Source organism: Balaenoptera musculus, chromosome X, assembly GCF_009873245.2.
Source record: "Balaenoptera musculus isolate JJ_BM4_2016_0621 chromosome X, mBalMus1.pri.v3, whole genome shotgun sequence".
NCBI classification, from domain to species: Eukaryota; Metazoa; Chordata; class Mammalia; order Artiodactyla; family Balaenopteridae; genus Balaenoptera; species Balaenoptera musculus.
Genome location: NC_045806.1, coordinates 104852505 through 104870183, shown reverse-complemented (window position 1 = coordinate 104870183; position 17679 = coordinate 104852505). Strand labels below are relative to the sequence as shown.

Here is a 17679-nt window from a genome sequence, read left to right as displayed (position 1 = left end):
GGCAGAAGATACATAAGCTATTGTCAGTCTTGACAATATAGAAATAAGATCAGCTTTGCTCAAGAAAGTTTTCATTAGGTTAATAATATTAGAGTAACATCCCAGCTGAGTCTATATCAGGAAATCTTTTATGCTCTGGTATCATTACACATTCAGGAATAACAACCTTTCCTTTAAATAAAATTAGAGAGAGTTGGTTTGAGACTGAGTAAAAAAATATGTTGGAATACTGTGTACAGTGGAGATACATACTCTTGGTCTGTTGGGAACCCATTTATCTGTGACCCTTAGACTAATCACGTTATTAATAGTCATACACACTCTGGGCAACTTGAAAAACAATCAGTTTGTTCAGTTCCAGAAGGACCCTCTGAGATAGCGTCTCTTGCCTGAAAAACACTGTTTGACTCTCTTTCTGAGATTATTATTTTTTACATTTTTTGCTTGTGCATGTGTATGTATCCCATGATGATGCTTCATACTTGAACTGTCTTCAGTGTTCATATTCTTTTATCTCATTTTTTTTTTCTCCTTTGGTAGACCCTGTCAAGTATTACTGATCATTAACAGACATTTTCTTGGAGAGCCAGTTCAGGGGCCTACATATTATTTCCAAAGGGTTCTTGCATGCCACTGGTCTGGTGAATCCAAACCCCTACTGCTATTTCCTTTGTATGTTTGTTCATGACTGTGTTTGGGCAGCATACACTTATACCAGTATACTTAAGATAGGTTATATTTTCAGATAGCAATTCTGACCCATGTTAGAATGACCTGAAGCCTTATGGTTATAGCTGTACTAGAATGAGATGGCTAGAAATGTGGAAGAGTTAGACTCAAGTGGAATTGCAGACCAGGCTTGACTGTCCCATGCCAAGGGAAAGAGGCCATGTTGTATAGCAGTGGGGTTTTACAGCTTTTTTCCTTAAAGAAATACAACCATCTTTTTGAGTAAAACCCTATGTGGAACTCCAATATCTAAAATAATTAAGAAAATGAACTGGATTAGAGCAGCCTCTCATCTGCTCTGCCTTCTGCTTGACCTCCTCGTCATCCCATACCTCTTTGGAGTCCTAAGTGCTCTGAAAAATGAGATTGAAAACCACTGGGGTAATAATAAAATCTTTTGGAAAATCATTGGTCATTGACTTTGGAATGTTTAAAAGTTTTTTTTTACATTTTAAAATTGGAGTGTCAGCTGTTTAGGAAGGTCATATCAGTTCACATAAAAATAATAGTCCTGCTATGCAAACTGGATGCAGGAAGAATTAAAAACCTGTCCATCTTTACCACCTTAACAAAAGACTAAGTAAATATATGAAATGTGATGAAGTTTCATGTAATTTGAAAACTGGATTCCACACCTACCCCCATATCCACCCCGCTGGCAGGAGGGGAACTAATTTTTGTTGAGCATCTACGGCCTGCCAGGTGCCCTGCCGTGTGTATTATATTCTCTAATTTAATTCTCACAACAACCCTGGGAGATAGCCATTATTCTTATCTAACAAATAATGAAAATTTGGCTTGTAGAGATAAAGAAACTTGTCTAAGGTCGCACAGCTAGGAAGTGAAGAATCTGGATTCTGAAATACAAGAGAGTTCTGGAAAATCTGCATAGGGATGCCTTTGACCACAAATGCAGTCTTGTTCATTTACTGCCTGTGCACTATTATGTTAGTACCTCTTCCTTTCATTTGCAACATATTTAGTATATTCTTTCTCCTTACTCCTTTCCCTTCTCTCTCAGTAGGGAGAGAGTTGCACAGTCTTAAGGGGGCTAGGTCCTCCTCTCCTCTAGTCAAGGTTCTTTTTGATTACAAACAATGGAAATTCACTTAAGATAGTAAAGTGGGGAGGTTATTGAGAAAAACATAGAGCTATCTCACAGAATGCAAAGGCAAGACATGAATACTAGGGACCTCCCTGGCAGTCCAGTGGTTAGGACTTCCCGCTTCCACTGCAGGGGACATGGGTTCGATCTCTGGCCGGGGAACTAAGATCCCGCATGCCGCGTGGCACGACCAAAAAACAAACAAACAACAAAAAAACCCCACGAATACTATATTAGAAACTTAGGCATCTCTTTCCACCTCTCTGCGAGTGCGTGGTCTTTCTTACGCCCGCTTCTTGCTCTTGGATTCTCACTGAACATCTGCTCTTTCTCCCCTCACACCTCTACTCCCCTTAATCGGATTCCTGTTCTTAGTGCTCTGAAACATTGGTCACTATGGATGTCCAGGCCCTAACTTGGCATGAGCTTTCAGATCCAGTACCTGGACTTTTCCTCCACATCTCTAGGTTTACATTCCTGAAGGCTTATGATCTGCTCGGCCCAGCTCCGGAAGAGTCCCTCCTTCTTGCATTAGGTATTCATCCCTGGTCCAGTCAGCTATATTGGTGTGGCAGCTCACAGGTTCAGATATAGTCCCTTCGGTAGAGGCTCTAGATAGGGCCTGAACCCCAAGACATGTCACGTATACTTTCCTTTATACTGGACTTTGCTTCCACGTGTACCCTTCTCCCCTGCACCCGAATTACTCTAGGATAGGAGGGAAGGAGGGACTGTGTAGCTAGCAGGACTTTCTCCTACAAAGGAGGTTACATGGTTCCACGCAGGACTCGTCGTAGGAGACATGTTTAGTTCAGTTGGACCTGGGCATCCCAGAGAGTGGCAGAGGGCTCAGAAACCTGTGTAGGAAAGTAAATGGAAAACAACGTTCTTGGGTATTTGTTTTTGTATGGAGTCAATCCTTATAAGACTACTTTTTGAATTAGAATGAACAACATAAAAAGCCTTTACCATGTTGAACAGTTGCTTTAGACATGTGTAAGAAACATGAATGTAGTCCACCTTGCCTGGGGTTTTCTTACTTGTGCAAATAGTAGGAAACGTATTTCTGTGAATAAGGTGTACTGGATGCTTTGTTTCTAGTAGGTTCATCCATACTTGAAAGAGAAGTATCCATAATGCTGCTGCCGTTTAAGGCCCAGGACTTCAAAGAACATCCTCAAACTACAGTGCAGCCCTTTTATACTCATGTGTGTGTATGTGTGTGTGTCTATGTTGAGAATGGAGAATTGCAGTGTGAGGCTGGAGTAATGCTTGCATTATAGGCTAATAAGGTTATATCAAACTTTGGCCCTTATGATTTGACTAGATGATAAGAGTTGTGATATATAAGGAAGTGGTTAAGATAATTCTAGGGTACGAGTCTAGTCTTGATGTATCATGTTGTGAGTTTGCAACTCTTTAATTTTCTAAAAAGCCTAAAAAGGCTTCCTTGGTGCTCTTCGGGCATCTTTCATTATGAACATTTAACTGAGGAAGTAAAGAAGATGGTCATAATCAACAATTCCTCAAATTTGGCAGCATATCACTTTCAGGTTTGAGAGTTTTTCCTGGAGATGCTTTGCTTCTAGATACTACCTCTTGCCTTCCCCACAGCGTCAGCAGGTTTAGTGCTAGCTTAGAGAGGGCTAGCCACTCTGCGGTTGCTCAAGCTTTTCTACCTCAGGGCCTTCATATGTGATGAGTCCCCTAGACTTCATGGGTGATGACTTGTCACTTCAGGGAGGCCCTCCCCAACTATCCTGTCTGCAACAGACCTCCTCATCCCTCCTATTATCTCACTTTACACTCCGTTTAATTTTCTCCATTTTCTTTACCACAATCTACAGTTATTTAATCATTTTATGCTTTATTGAATGCTTTCCCATCAGACTGTAAGCTCTGAGAGGGCAAGGACCATATCTATGTCAGTCACCATTGGGATCCCCAGTGCTTTACACAGTGCCTCGCACGTAAAAGGTGCTCAGTAAGTATTTGATGGATGGATGAATGAAGAAAGCAATGGAACACTATCACCCATGATTACAAAGGAGCCACATAGCCACTGTTTCACTTTAGAAAACATATAAGAAATCTGTTGCCACACTGGCATTTAATTATTGATTCTTAATGCATATGTCCTGAAGGTGTTTATTAAGCTGAGTTTTGGAACATTGTTCTTTCCTTCTCAATGCATGAGGTTATGAGAAGACCTACGGGGGGGAAGGGGCGATGAAAAAACTGATTAAGTTTCTGGACTTTAACACAGAGACAGATAAAAATAGGATACTATGTGTGATTTAAAATTGGCAAGGACAGGCCTTCAGGATGAAGAAATCTCTTTGAGTTATTAATCATGAGTTATATGTTTTTGTGACAGTGAAAGGTAGAAGCTTTAATTAAATACACCTTAATAACCTTCCCTTAGAAAATCTCTTTTTAAAAATACATGTGGCATCAAATAATCTATGGAAGGTGAGGAGTAACTCTTCTAGAGTCCAATATAATGAGGAAGCACTCCCTGACAGACAAGGTTGCCAAACACTTGCACAAATTACTGAAGAAAGCTGGGGAATCGGTGGCCATCTGTTCAGCATGAGTCTCAGGCAAGTGTGCCTGGAGCCAGGGGACTGGTTGACATGATCTTAGAAGGAAAAGGCCTTTTGCTTTACATTTGATGATGATCAGGGTTCTTCAAGCCTTAAAAATGCTTTAAAACTTAAGGAATGAAATAAGATGTGCCTTTGGCTCATGCAGTGTGTCTGTCTCCCTCTCAAGCATTTTCAGACTTTATGCCAGAGACCACTTGGAGGCAAAAGACACCATTTATTTTCCTCCTTCCACTCTTAGTACCGCACATTAAAAAAAAAAAAAAAGGTGTTGTGCTGTTGCTTGAGTAAAGAGCTATTATTTACTGGGCCTCATTGTAAAATGTTTTTATTGCTTTTTAAAGTGGTCAAAATGACACTCTTAAAACCCACAATTTTGTGTGACCTGCATATTGAACCAGGCCAGACACCACTTGAGAGGTCTTTGCAGGCCACTATGGCCCCGTACACAATAGTAATCAATACCACTTAGACTACTTATTGGGTGTATACTAGGTGCCAGGAACTGCTAGGCACTTTACATATATTATCTCATTTAATTCTCTCGATGATCCGGCAAAGCAGGTATCATTATTACTTCCCTTATAAATGAGGGAAGTATGTCTTGGCCAAGTCAGATAACTAGCCCTCAGTCACATAGCTGGTTTTTCCAAGCACTGAATTATGAACTCAGGTCTCTCTGACTCCAAGGCCCACATTTCTTTTCTGCATTATACTTTCCTAATACTTTGAGAACCCTGGCGTATTTAAAATAAGGCTCTGAAACAAACACAACTGCTGATTTGGATATATTTCTACGCTCAACGGATTTGTTTCCTAGTCATTTTTGACATATTGGTAAGACTGGGTTTTAGAATTGGATAGTCCTAGGTTTGAAGCCTGCCTTTTCCTCCTGTCACCTATGTGACCTGTAGCAAGTTAATTAACCTCTTTGAACTTCAGCTTCCTCTTCTGTGAAGTAGATCAAATAATAGAACCAACCTCACAGAGCTAGCTTAAGGATTAAATGAGATGATGCAAGTGAAAGCATATATCAAAATAATAAAGAGCACATAGTAAGTATTCAAGAAATATTAATAACAATGATACTAGGAATGGTTTTTGAACTTACAGGACCTTGGCAGTCTCTCTTCCCCTGCTCAATATTTAACTTGGTTGCCTCCCTCAGAAGGCTTTCTTGTTCCAACAGGGCCAGAAAATGTTTCTTATCACCCAGAGTTTAGGTTCACCAGTTTAATGGAGGCTGTCATTGCAAAAGAATCTTGTTTCTCAAACTTAGATTTTTTAGGAGCCTGTCTTCCCATCCTTAAGGTCCAAAGAATAACCACAAAAATATAAACTAACCCCAATCAAATCAATTCGTATGTGTTCTAGCACTATAAACCTTTAAAATGTTGTAAGAGCAGAATTCATGCCTATTTACCTGGCCCTGTGATTCTTATATATTCCAAAACAAAGATTGGGACACATGGTCTAACAAAGAATTTTTTTTTCAGATTTTTAATCTGATATATAGGCTAAGATTAATGGAGACGTAACAATTAAATTGCGTTTATACATTTTATGCATCACTTTTATGGGAAAAAATATAGGAACTCCATAGAGTTGAACTCTCCCGAAGATCAGGGACACGTGCTACTCCACATCCTTCTTTCCAGTAAAAGCCTATCAGTGATCTTTCGAATCTCCTTGAAAAGTAGAAGGTAGAAGGTGATTAACATCTATTGCAATGTTAATAACTTCATTCTAGAGTTTCCTTGGATTTCTGGTGTATAGCTTCACTTGTAGAACTCTTATTAATGCAATGCTCAGTTTACAGAAACACATGCTTTGCCTAAATTTTGGTGTTGATAAAAGTGATGCGTATTCAGAGGGGGGAAAAAGATAATTAGCCCCAGGGTTTGATAGACATCATTTAGTAGTCATCCAGTTAATCCAAAATCCTGCATATAACCAATTACCATTGTAATGAGAACTTTAATTTTTAAACTTCCTATCCAATTTCTTTCAATCATTGCTGCAAAACATTTGAGAGCCAACAATGCAGAATTTGCTCTATAGGCCTGTGTTAGAGACAGTCAGATCCCCAGGGAGCTAAAACACAGATCACACGTGTAGAAAGATCTTCTTTTTACTCTGAATGTTATATAATTTAGGCTTTTGAAAAAGTTGTATTAATAAGGAGGAAACCCAGCAACTTTCAGTGATAAAAAACACTTTGCAATCATGTTCATAGAATACCCACCCAACACCATTGTTTCTCCTGATTTTTCTAAAGAAATTGCACTAACTGAAGTGAATCTAGATAAAGGATGTTGAAGGCAGTGGGTGTTAGTAAGATTCTTGTTTGGTTTCTGCAGGTCTCTGTGTGCCTTTTGCTATTCAGGGCCTTTTCTGCTTCTCCTCCCCCATCAACTTTCCTTTTCTACCTGTTCTTAAAGACATTGCCCTGTTAGTTGAGGGTGATTCATTTCTACTGGTGGTGAAAAGGCATTTTCTTCCACCACTCTGAGGTAGTATTAATCTGCTAAGCCTTCATAAATTTCATTGTGAAGGGACTTAATTTGTTTCCATTATGAGAACTTCTGAGCACATTCAGTTATCATAATCAAAAAGCACTTAACTGCGTGTGTGCTACACCAAGAGAATTACAGAGACACATTTTCTGCCCTCTGAGTGTTCAAGTTTAAGAGTAAGTGCCAGGTTTGGTGGAACGCTGTGCAGAAGGACGAGGTGATGCGTGATCTTGGTGAGCAAACTTGGGGTCAGGCTGTCAGTTCAAACCAGAGGACCTGTGTCACAATTGGGAATTTCAGGGGAGCTGGGAGGTGGTATAGGAAGTCCAGCCATGATAGGGACACAAATGGAAGCCTGGTTAGTTTGTGTAGATGGGAGAAAGAACTACATCCAGAGGATCAAGCACAGCTGGAGGGTACAGGCAGGAATGGAGTCCAAGTACATTCATGTCAGATAAGAAGAAACAGGTGATAGAGTTTTGACCCAGATTCAAAACAGATAGGCATGTCTACTTAATAACACAGCCATGGTGGGAATCTATATTCCTCCCCTTGCCCTGATTTTAAACAACTTTTCTGATATATTTGGTTTAGGAATACTGGTTTGGGCTACTTCCTCAGGTGAGGCAGGCTGCTAGTGATCCTGGGCATTGCAACACAGACTGGGATCCTGGAGTGGGCTCTTGCAATTTTACCTTTGACACCATATTAATATGAATAAACATTCATTTGAAGGTCAAATGATATCTAGTGTCTGAGGGCTACAGTGAATCGGACCTTTTCTTACAATTCCTTCTTTCTTGGCAATGAAATACAGAATATAGGCTGACTCCCATCAAAGCAGCTTTTAACATTTAGAACAGAGGAAACCAATTGGTATCTGAATAGAACTTTTTTTCCCATCTCTTAGTCCCTAAGGAGAGTAGATTTCCCAGAAAGGGTTCTTAGATTGTGGTAAATTCCAGGTGATCAGTGAATCTGTTAAGTACAGTGGTAAGTACCAAATTAGTCCCTGTTTAAAATTTTTTTTTCAATTTTTATTTATTTTAAAATATTCAACTTGTACTTCTAGTCATCATTTAGTTTGATGCACACTGGCTACTATACTGGTTTCAACTTAGACAGTGATGTGTATTATTTCTTCATAGTGTCAACTGTGATTTGATAAACAGATACTAGTGCCCTTTCTGGAATAAAGGCAAACATAAGCCCTTGGGTGAGTGAGAGGGGAAGGAGGCAAGGTCTTTAAGGGGATGCTTAACAAGCTGCTAATTACTTTTGATGGCATTATGCCATTGTACATGCATTAAGGATTCTCTTGATGTTGAAACAGCGAACCAGAGAGTATCACTTGGAACCCTGAGGGCAGGAAAGATGATAGGGGAGACTGCCCTAAAGAATTCTGGGGCAATAAGTCCAAGAAAGTTAGGGCTCCACTTGAGTGTGACAAAAATAAGTTCTCAGTGATACCTGAAGAATTGAAGCTTCTCCTGGGTTCCTAAGAAATGGAGAGGGAGAAATGGGAGAGAAAACTACCCACCATCTGTGCATTTGATCTTCATAATAACATTATGAGTTGGTATATATTATCATCCTTGTTTGAGTAAACTGGATGCTCAGTTTACAGTTGAGTAAACTGAAGCTCGGAGAGGTTAAGTAAGTCGGTTAAACATTGTGGTTAAGAATTAGGGCCCTGGAGGCAGAGGAAGCTGAGTTTGAATTCTAGCTTCCCCTAATTTCTAGCAGTATGACCTTGGGACAGATCATTAAACTTTCTCTGTACTTTGTTTTCACCATCTCTGAAATAGACATTTTAATAGCACCTATAATCAAGGGCATTTTGTGGCTATTTAATGACATATGTGTATAAGTCACTTATATGAAGATCAAATGCATTTAAAAACAAAGATAAAGGGAACTTTATACTAAGAGGCATGGTCACTAGAAAGCCACTGGCTAGCAATTGTCTCAGGTGCCACACTCAGCGTGTCCTACACTAAAACAACCCTTCCTTTCTAAACCCCTAAGGTCATTAGATTGTAGAGAAAAAAACCAACAACATGTGATCAATCAATGAGATTGATCGATTGGCCTTCATTAAACTCTGTTTGAGAAACCCACTATGTAAAATTCATCTAATATTCTGGCCTGTAACTCAAAGGGGGTTCAAAACTAGTTGTAAGGCCATGCACATGCAATGGAAAATAATGGTCAACCCAACATATTTATCTGTCTTAATGACTGAATTAAATCAGTTCCATTACCTGTGAGATATAAGGAATGATCATTAAGTATTAAATTGATCAATTAAATCTACTGAACTTTCAAAGCCATGGATTTTTTGTGGGCCAAAAATTATTCAAATTGTGCAAAAGCTATGTGAAACTGTTAGGTTGGGCCACTTTAACTCAATTTCAAATCATTTGCCTGAACCTCCATGTTTCTTCTTACAGCACTCAACAAAGTAACCAACTGTGTGCAGATGGAGCTAAATTAGCCTGATGAATTCATCTTTCCTGCGATTGCTGGTTTGACCTTCATTTTAATATAAAAGTGAGAATAAATAGGATCCTTTTCACTTGTTCCTCTAGTAATTGATCACCATTTCTACTAATTCATTCTTAGTCTCTATACCATTTTCCAAGGGTATCCAGCCAGATGCCTTCCACCTGAGAAATTCCTGGTCCCAAGCTTGAGTTACTTTCATGAGTATTGAAGTTCAACATACAAAATTATTGGACAATAGCTGATGGAGAGTTAACCATTTTTGGTCAAGTGGGACTTTTAAGTTCTGAGTAGAAATTTCCCACATTCTGAGACTTGGACTTTTGACCTGTGGGGCAGTTGATACCGTAATCAAAGTAGTGTTCTCTTTATTCACTAGGTGGCAGGAGCTCCTTAATATAAATGTAAGGGATTTCTATAAATGCATGTTTAGACCAATGCATCAATAAAGCTGTCATTTTAGAGAAAGGAGAATACATGAAAATGTGAGGCCATGAAATATTGAAACAGAGCCTATGAGGAAAGAAATCCTTTTTGTTAAGCACAGCAGTCTAGGATTTAATAATAATAAAACAAGGTTACTGTTCCTTTACATAATGCCATTTTGAAGAAATTCCAGTAGTAAGTTAACCAAAATGGAGTGATAACACTACAATTTACTAGCATTTTACTATTTAATTTCAGTTTTTATTTCTGTTTTGAGCAGTTGTGTAGTATTTTCTGGTGTCTCTTTTTATAATGACATCAATCCTATTGGATTAGGTACTGTAATAGGCACTTTAAATGAATTATCTCATTGTAGTAGTCAAATATTTTGGTAACTTCCCACAATAAATATTTATTTGGCATTCACATCACAATCGCATGAGGGTCAGTGAGAGGAGCTCTTTTCCATGTGATTATTTAAAACACAGACTCTTCCCATCTCATGGCTCTGGTTTCCTCTAAGTCCTAGGAGTCTAGCCAGTGGATGATTAAAAAAGAGTGGGGATTGCAAAAGGGAGGTTTTTATGGTCTATGCCTGAAAATGATACTTTACCACTTTTCATTAGCAAGAGCTTAATCACATGGTTATACCTAACAGCTGAGAGATGCAGTCTCTGTGTGTTGAGGAAGAGGACAACAAAGAAATACAGATCTTGGTGAGCTTTAGCAATCTCTAGCATACTCACTTATCTTCACAGTAACCCACTGAGGTAGGTACCATCATTGTGCTTATTTTACCAATGAAGAAAGGATGAGTAATTTGCTGAAAGTAACACAACTAGTAATTTGGGGTTGAACTCAGTCTAACTTCAGAGGTTTGCTTTTAAACACTATGCTGTTCTTTCTGAACTAGGGATGAAAGTATTATTTCATTACTATAGGGAATGTTTGAAATGTTTCAACCATCCCTCAAAGATGTTTTAGCAAGTTGCTATGTTTGGATAATAGATCAGTTTGTTTCGTTTTAATTTGTTTTGTTGCTGAAGGAAAGAAGGAAGGAAACAAAACAGGAAAGAAGAAAGGAAATAAAGGAAGGAGAGAGGGAGAACAAACAAGAATAACAAGCTTTTGGTGGAAGTGTTGGATGCTGTTCATTATATTCAATCTTATGTGTACTTGTTAATAGAAGCTTATTCACCATTAGGCTCTTTTCCTCATTGTCATAAATTAATAGAGTTACTTTGAATGTGTTTAGGGTATGATGGTGATATCAAAGTATATGAAGTCTTTTGTCTGTCCCCCCATAACTACCTCTTCAACAAAGGAGGTTGTACTGTCCAGAGATACCATGCAAACTCATCTCAGAATCTGAATCCATTTGTCTGTGTTGACCAGAAGTTGAAAGGTCGAGAACTAGGATACTGCTTCCCACTGAGCTAAGAGGTTCCTGAAGTGATCCAAGACAGGGGGGGCGATAAGAGACTCCCCCATCCCTTTTATCTAAGTGAATACAGTACTGAATATAAATGACAATAGGCTGCCACTTGTTTTTTGTATCTGGGGTGACTTACAGCCACTTGGATTGGGCTTCCTTTCCACTGTACCACATTAAATGGTGCATTGGTTGATTTGCAATATTCAACAAACATCTACTTTTTCCATTCCTATATTGTAGTTGAGAGTTAAAAAAATTTTTTTTTTATTGAAGTATAGGTGATTTACAGTATTATATTAGTTTCAGGTGTACAACATAGCGATTCAAATTTTTATGGATTATACTCATTTAAAGTTATTATATAAAATATTGGCTATATTCCCTGTGCCGTACAATATATCCTTGTAGCTTACTTACTTTATACATAGTAGTTTGTACCTGTTAATCCCCTACACCTATCTTTTCCCTCTCCAGTTCCCTCTCCCCTTCCCTCTCCCCACTGGTAACAACTAATTTTTTCTCTATATTTGTGAGCCTGTTTCTGTTTTGCTACATTCATTCATTTGTTTTATTTTTTAGATTTCACATATAAGTGAAAATATACCATATTTGTCTTTCTCTGTCCTAATTATTTCACTTAGCATAATACCCTCCAGGTCCATCCATGTTGTTGCAAATGGCAAAATTTCATTCTTTTTTATGAATGAGTAGTATTCCATTGTATATATATACTATTGATACATCTCCTTTATCCATTCATCTGTTGATGGACACATGGGTTGCTTCCATATATTGGCTATTGTAAATAATACTGCTGTGAACATTTGGGTGCATGTATCTTTTTGAATTAGTGTTTTCGTTTTTCCCAGCTATATACAAAAGAGTGGAATTTTTGGATCGTATGGTAGTTCTATTTTTAGTTTTTTGAGGAACTTCCATACGTTTTCCATAGCGGCTGCACCAATTTACATCCCCACCAACAGTGCACAAGGGTTCCCTCTTATCCACATCTTTGCCAGCATTTGTTATTTGTGGTCTTTTTGATGATAGCCATTCTGACAGGTGTGAGGTGATATCTAATTGTGGTTTTGATTTGCGTTTCCCTGATGATTAGTGATGCTGAGCATTTTTTCATGTGCCTGTTGGTCATCTGTATGTCTTCTATGGAAAAATGTCTATTAGATCTTCTGCCCATTTTTTAATTGCATTGTTTGTTTTTTTGATATTGAGTTGTATGGGCTGTTAATAAATTGTGGATTTTAACCCCAATCAGTCACATTATTTGCAAATATTTTCTCCCATTCAATAGGTTGTCTGTTTGTTTTGTTGATGGTTTCCTTTGCAGTGCAAAAGCTTTCAAGTTTAATTAGGTCTCATTTATTTTTGCTTTTATTTCTTTTCCCTTAGGAGACAGATCCAAAAATATATTGCTACAATTCATGTCAAAGAGTGTTCTGCCTATGTTCTCTTCTAGAAGTTTTATGGTTTCCGATCTTACGTTTAGGTCCATAATCCATTTTGACTTTATTTTTGTGTGTGGTGTGAGAAAATGTTCTAATTTCATTCTCTTACATGTAGCTGTCCAGTTTTCCTAGCACCAGTTATTGAAGAGAGTGCCTTTGCCCCGTTGTATATTCTTGCCTCCTTTGTTGTAGATTAATTCACCATAAGTGAGTGGGTTTATTTCTGGGCTGTCTATTCTGTTCCACTGATCTATGTGTTTGTTTTTGTGCCAGTACTATACTATTTTAGTTACTGTAGCTTTGTAAACTAGTCTGAAGTCAGGAAGCATGATATCTCCAGCTCTGCTCTTCTTTCTCAGGATTGCTTTGGCAATTCAGGGTCTTTTGTGTTTTCATACAAATTTTAGAATCATTAGTTCTATTTCTGTGAAAAAATGCCATTGGTATTTTGATAGGGATTGCATTGAACCTGTAGATTGCCTTGGGTAGTATGATCATTTTAACAATATTAATTCTTCCAGTCTATGAAGAGAGTTCATTTTCTTTTGATAGATAGTACAATACTATCCTAATTCTAGCTAAGTTGCACTAACAAACTACAGAATATGAAATTCTAAGCTCCGAAAAGTTATTTTTCTACCATTCAGATGGTATGTTTCTTAAAAATGCCAACATATCTCAAAGACAATTTAATTCAGCCTTCTTGAAGCACAAGAAGGAAGTATTGCTCTAGTAAAGCTGTTCTCCTACCATATTAAGTGAAATCTCTCCAGTACTATAATAGTTCTGGTAGCTTTTGAAGGTGGAGGGAGATAAAGTGTTTAGACAGAGTGTGAAAGAGCTTAAATGTTTCCTTCCTATATTAAGGAGAGTAGCACACTGGGATAATTTCATCTTAAAATAAATTTGTGTTCTGTGGTTGTTGGTAAAGAGATAGGGAAGTGCACTGGACTGACCTGTTCCATTATTAAAAGCTAAGTCCCGATTGTTGCCTGTGCATATATGTGTGGTCAAATGAGAGTTCATAGACAATGACATTACAACATTAGGCTTTCATCTGGTGCTTTTGATAGTAGCAATAATATGGATCAGGCCTGTCTTACCAATTCTGAAACACTTTATAATCTGAGAAAACATTGAAACCAGACTTGTAGAACTGAATTAGAGATGTGTGGATATTAAAATACTCCATCCAACCCATTTCCACATGTACCATCTGTTGTTTCCAGATGTACTGCTTCCTAGAGGCAGTATTCATGGGCATGGTATTATAACAACAACAAACCGGCATTCCTAGTTCTGGGACTTAATTCCCAGAAATACAAGTTTTCATGGGCTGCACTTCAGGGAATTAGACTCCTCTGTGGCTAGGGACATGCCATTACAACCATGGTAATGGAAATAGACCAATTCAGAGCCTATAAGGCATTAGGGAGCCTTCAAGTTGGGAGCAGTACAAAGTTTCTCTTATGTGTCTGTATCTCAAGGTAAGTTGCGCAACACTATTAACTCTCCCCCCTTGGTGATTAGATATGCCTAGCTCATTGTAGATAAGGTGTCGGAGGTACCTCTTCTATGTTAAGTTTGATAAGGAAAGTTATAAAACGCTCCAAAGGCTCTAGAGTATATGTTGAAAGCCTCGTATATTGTCCAGCACCTTAATCTGGTGCTGTCTGTAAAGCAATGGGCTGTCACCTCCCTCAAGACCACTGCTTGCCTCATTAATACCACTGGAACAAATTATCACTTCACAGCCCAGAAACCTTCTATAGCAGTTGTGGTGATTGATGTAACAAGGCTAAAAAATAATGATGAAATGCATGTTCCAGAAGACAGATTCAAATGGCAGGAGCTTCAAAGGCAATTAAATGTGACACAGAAGGAGTCTTCCTGGAAAAAAGTATTTTCAAATAAATGGTAAGATAAGTGTGATAATCTCCTAGACTCACATTACACATAAATTGGCTTGCTATGAATAATTATTTCTGAAGGCTTAGTGTGCATTAAAGTAAAAGTTTAGAAACAGCCAGTTTGAACTATTTTAAAAATATATTTTTGAGTTTAAGATGGGGAAAAAAAGCAATGCTTTCGGACTGGCATATAGGCTCATAGGCTCGTGATGGGATTTATTTATTTGTAGCCATAGTATTTGAATGACATCTTTTGATAGGCTTTAAAGTTTCCTGTTGGTTGGAAAGTAAAGAATCGTGACTACAGATGTCAAGTTTACCTGCCTTCCTCCAAAGTGAGTCAAACGATTCTTATGATGTATTGATTCTATACCACTAAGTTACTAACTGTGCTGTGGGAGGAACCTGCCTACTCAAGAGAGTGCAGCTGTACATTAGACAGGCACATTAAGGTCGCCGTGAAGGGGAAATTTAAGACATGTGGAAGTAACTGGAACAGCTGGGCAATGTTAAAGCACTCTGGCATCTAAAGCCTTGGAAAAGGTAAACCTCAAACTGCCATTTTGGCTCTGTAAGTGCCCTTGTTTTCTTGAAATTTGAACATAGGACAAATAGGTGAGCACTGGCTCAGATGTAGCAAGAGAGAGGTTATTTTTATAGGAATTCTCCACTAAAAGGTTAGTTAATCATAGGACTGGACTTCCAAAGAGACTTTTAAGAATAACTTCTAAATAGTAATTTTAAAAAATCATGTTGTTTGAGTTTGGTGTAAAATTATCTGGGGTTGCATTGGATACTTGTTTAAAGTTATTTCTTCACTAGTCTATTATTAGCCAAACCCGATGAGGTCATTTGTTGATTTCTTGGCAGGATCAAAGGAACACATTTATTTAAGGTAGATTATGTGTCGCTCTCACTCAGAATTATCTAGATATGAGTCAATGCAAGTCAACAGCCATTCATTGCACTTTGAATAATCAGTTTCACATTTATTTTTTTTAATGATATCTTGACCATCCTTTTCAGTGAAATGATCAAAGGATTCAGAAATGTTTTTCTGATTGTACAGGCCATCATTAACACTGTTATTTACTCTCGGTGGGGGGTTGAAGTGTCCTTTTGAAATAAAAATTAAGGACTATTTTGACCTAGTTCTTTAAAATAAGTAACACTTTTATGCCAGGACACTGGTTAATACGTAGACCACAGACAGAAATATTCACCAACTGTCAAAAGAGGCTTAGAGGTTATTTCCACTCTAAGATGTCTACAATTCACTAGGTTAGACAAAGATACATAAACATGAAGCAAGTGACTTGTTTTTTTCCTTAAATTGCTTTAAAAAATTGCTTTAGCTTTAAAAAATTGCATTCGCCTCTTAAAAACTTCGAGTTTGGACTTAGGAAATTCTGCCTTTTACTTACCTGTCTTGTTAACTGGTCAGAAATATTGAAAATACATACTTATGTATCATGGATGGCAGAAAACACATATGACTAAAATGACAGCTGCTTGAAATAGAAAAGGCAATAAAATGACTTTGTACTTTTATGACATATTTATAGGCTGGTAATAAAGCTCCTTCCTAATCTCATTCTCTCATCACAGCACCCAAGTGATTTGTGTAATAATTATTTAATCTATCTTTTTAAACAATGGAAAAGCCAGAAGATGAACCTAATGACCCAGCATTCATTTTTATTGTTACCTCAATGCATACTCATAGTCATTTTGAAGAAAACCCTGGGTTTTTTAGTCCAATCCAAAACGCATGTCACTAAGTTCTCATACCTTGTGACAATTGACAAAGAGTAGCCAGAGTGTATTTTTTATACTAACTGATTTTAAACAATGTTGAGAATTGGTTGCTTATATAGGGTAGTTAAATTAAAACACAGAGATAAGCCTTTTTAACTGAATACTTGGAAGCACCCCATTCCAAATTAGTCATGTAATATTTTGAGAAAGGAAATATACTTACGTGCACTGAGTGCCTGCTCTGGGCCAAACACTGTCATGTATGTAAACTTATTTAACAGCAACTTCACAACAACATTGTGCGGTAGTTATTTTTATCGCTCTTTTTATAGAGGAAGAAACCCAACCTCAGAGACGTTAAGGAGCTTCTCCAGTGACACACCAGCTACTCAGTGGCAGAGCCAATATTCAAATGTACATCTGCCTGGTTCTAACTAGCACATTACATAGCTTTTAAATAAACGTGGAGAATATGTTTGATAATAGTGGTTATATTGTAATACATTGGAGTAAATCTGTATAATACCATTCATCAAGGTAAAGTATGTGTTTAGTTTGTTAAATTGCTTTATTTAAGCTGCTGGAATAAATTAAATGCATGAATGATATCAGAATGTACAGAATCGAGTTTATTATATTCATGCTATTTTATAAATTATAGTAATGATTTTCATATAGGAACAGTCTATACAACTACTTAATGGAAAAAATAAAGTTATTTGCACCCACACATTAATAAAATTATGGGTTTTAAAGCTGGAATTTCTATCTTCTACAACCTCATATATAAAATAAGCCAACTACCAAAACTGAAAAATGATATTGCTTCAGATTTGAACTATCTGTTGCTAGGTGTGAGGATTGTTAAAGATATTCTGATGCAAATTACCCTTTAAAGAGAGGACTTAAATTAAATATGTTTAATTGTATAATATACTTTTGGCTTTAGGGTGTAATACAATTATTTCACTGCAATTTAATATTGACATATTTCTGCTGGAGAAAGAGGCCAATTACTATGGAAAGCAATTGTATCATTCTACATGTGTAGAAATCTTACAATATAATTGCATTTCTGTTATTTTGCTACTAATCATTTATGAATGTTTTTATTTTTTTTCACTTTCAATTTAAATGACACTTTTTTTGCAGACTTATAGAAAGAATAGCCTAAACTTAGAAATGTACTTATTAGAAATAGTAACTATGCCAGAAAGTGCAGCAAA

The 17679-nt window shown here is 37.4% G+C and overlaps 1 protein-coding gene and 1 long non-coding RNA gene across 2 annotated transcripts in view; one reads left to right on the top strand and one right to left on the bottom strand.

The window, feature by feature from the left end:
• TENM1 (teneurin transmembrane protein 1) overlaps nt 1-17679 on the top strand; it is a 786103-nt gene that overhangs the window by 57483 nt on the left and 710941 nt on the right. The gene's annotated exons all lie outside the window — the stretch shown is intronic.
• Nucleotides 2048-16744, bottom strand: LOC118888727. Its single transcript, XR_005018357.1, has 2 exons — nt 16677-16744; nt 2048-2691 (listed from the first exon to the last, which is right to left on the bottom strand). It is a non-coding gene; the product is annotated as an uncharacterized LOC118888727 (long non-coding RNA).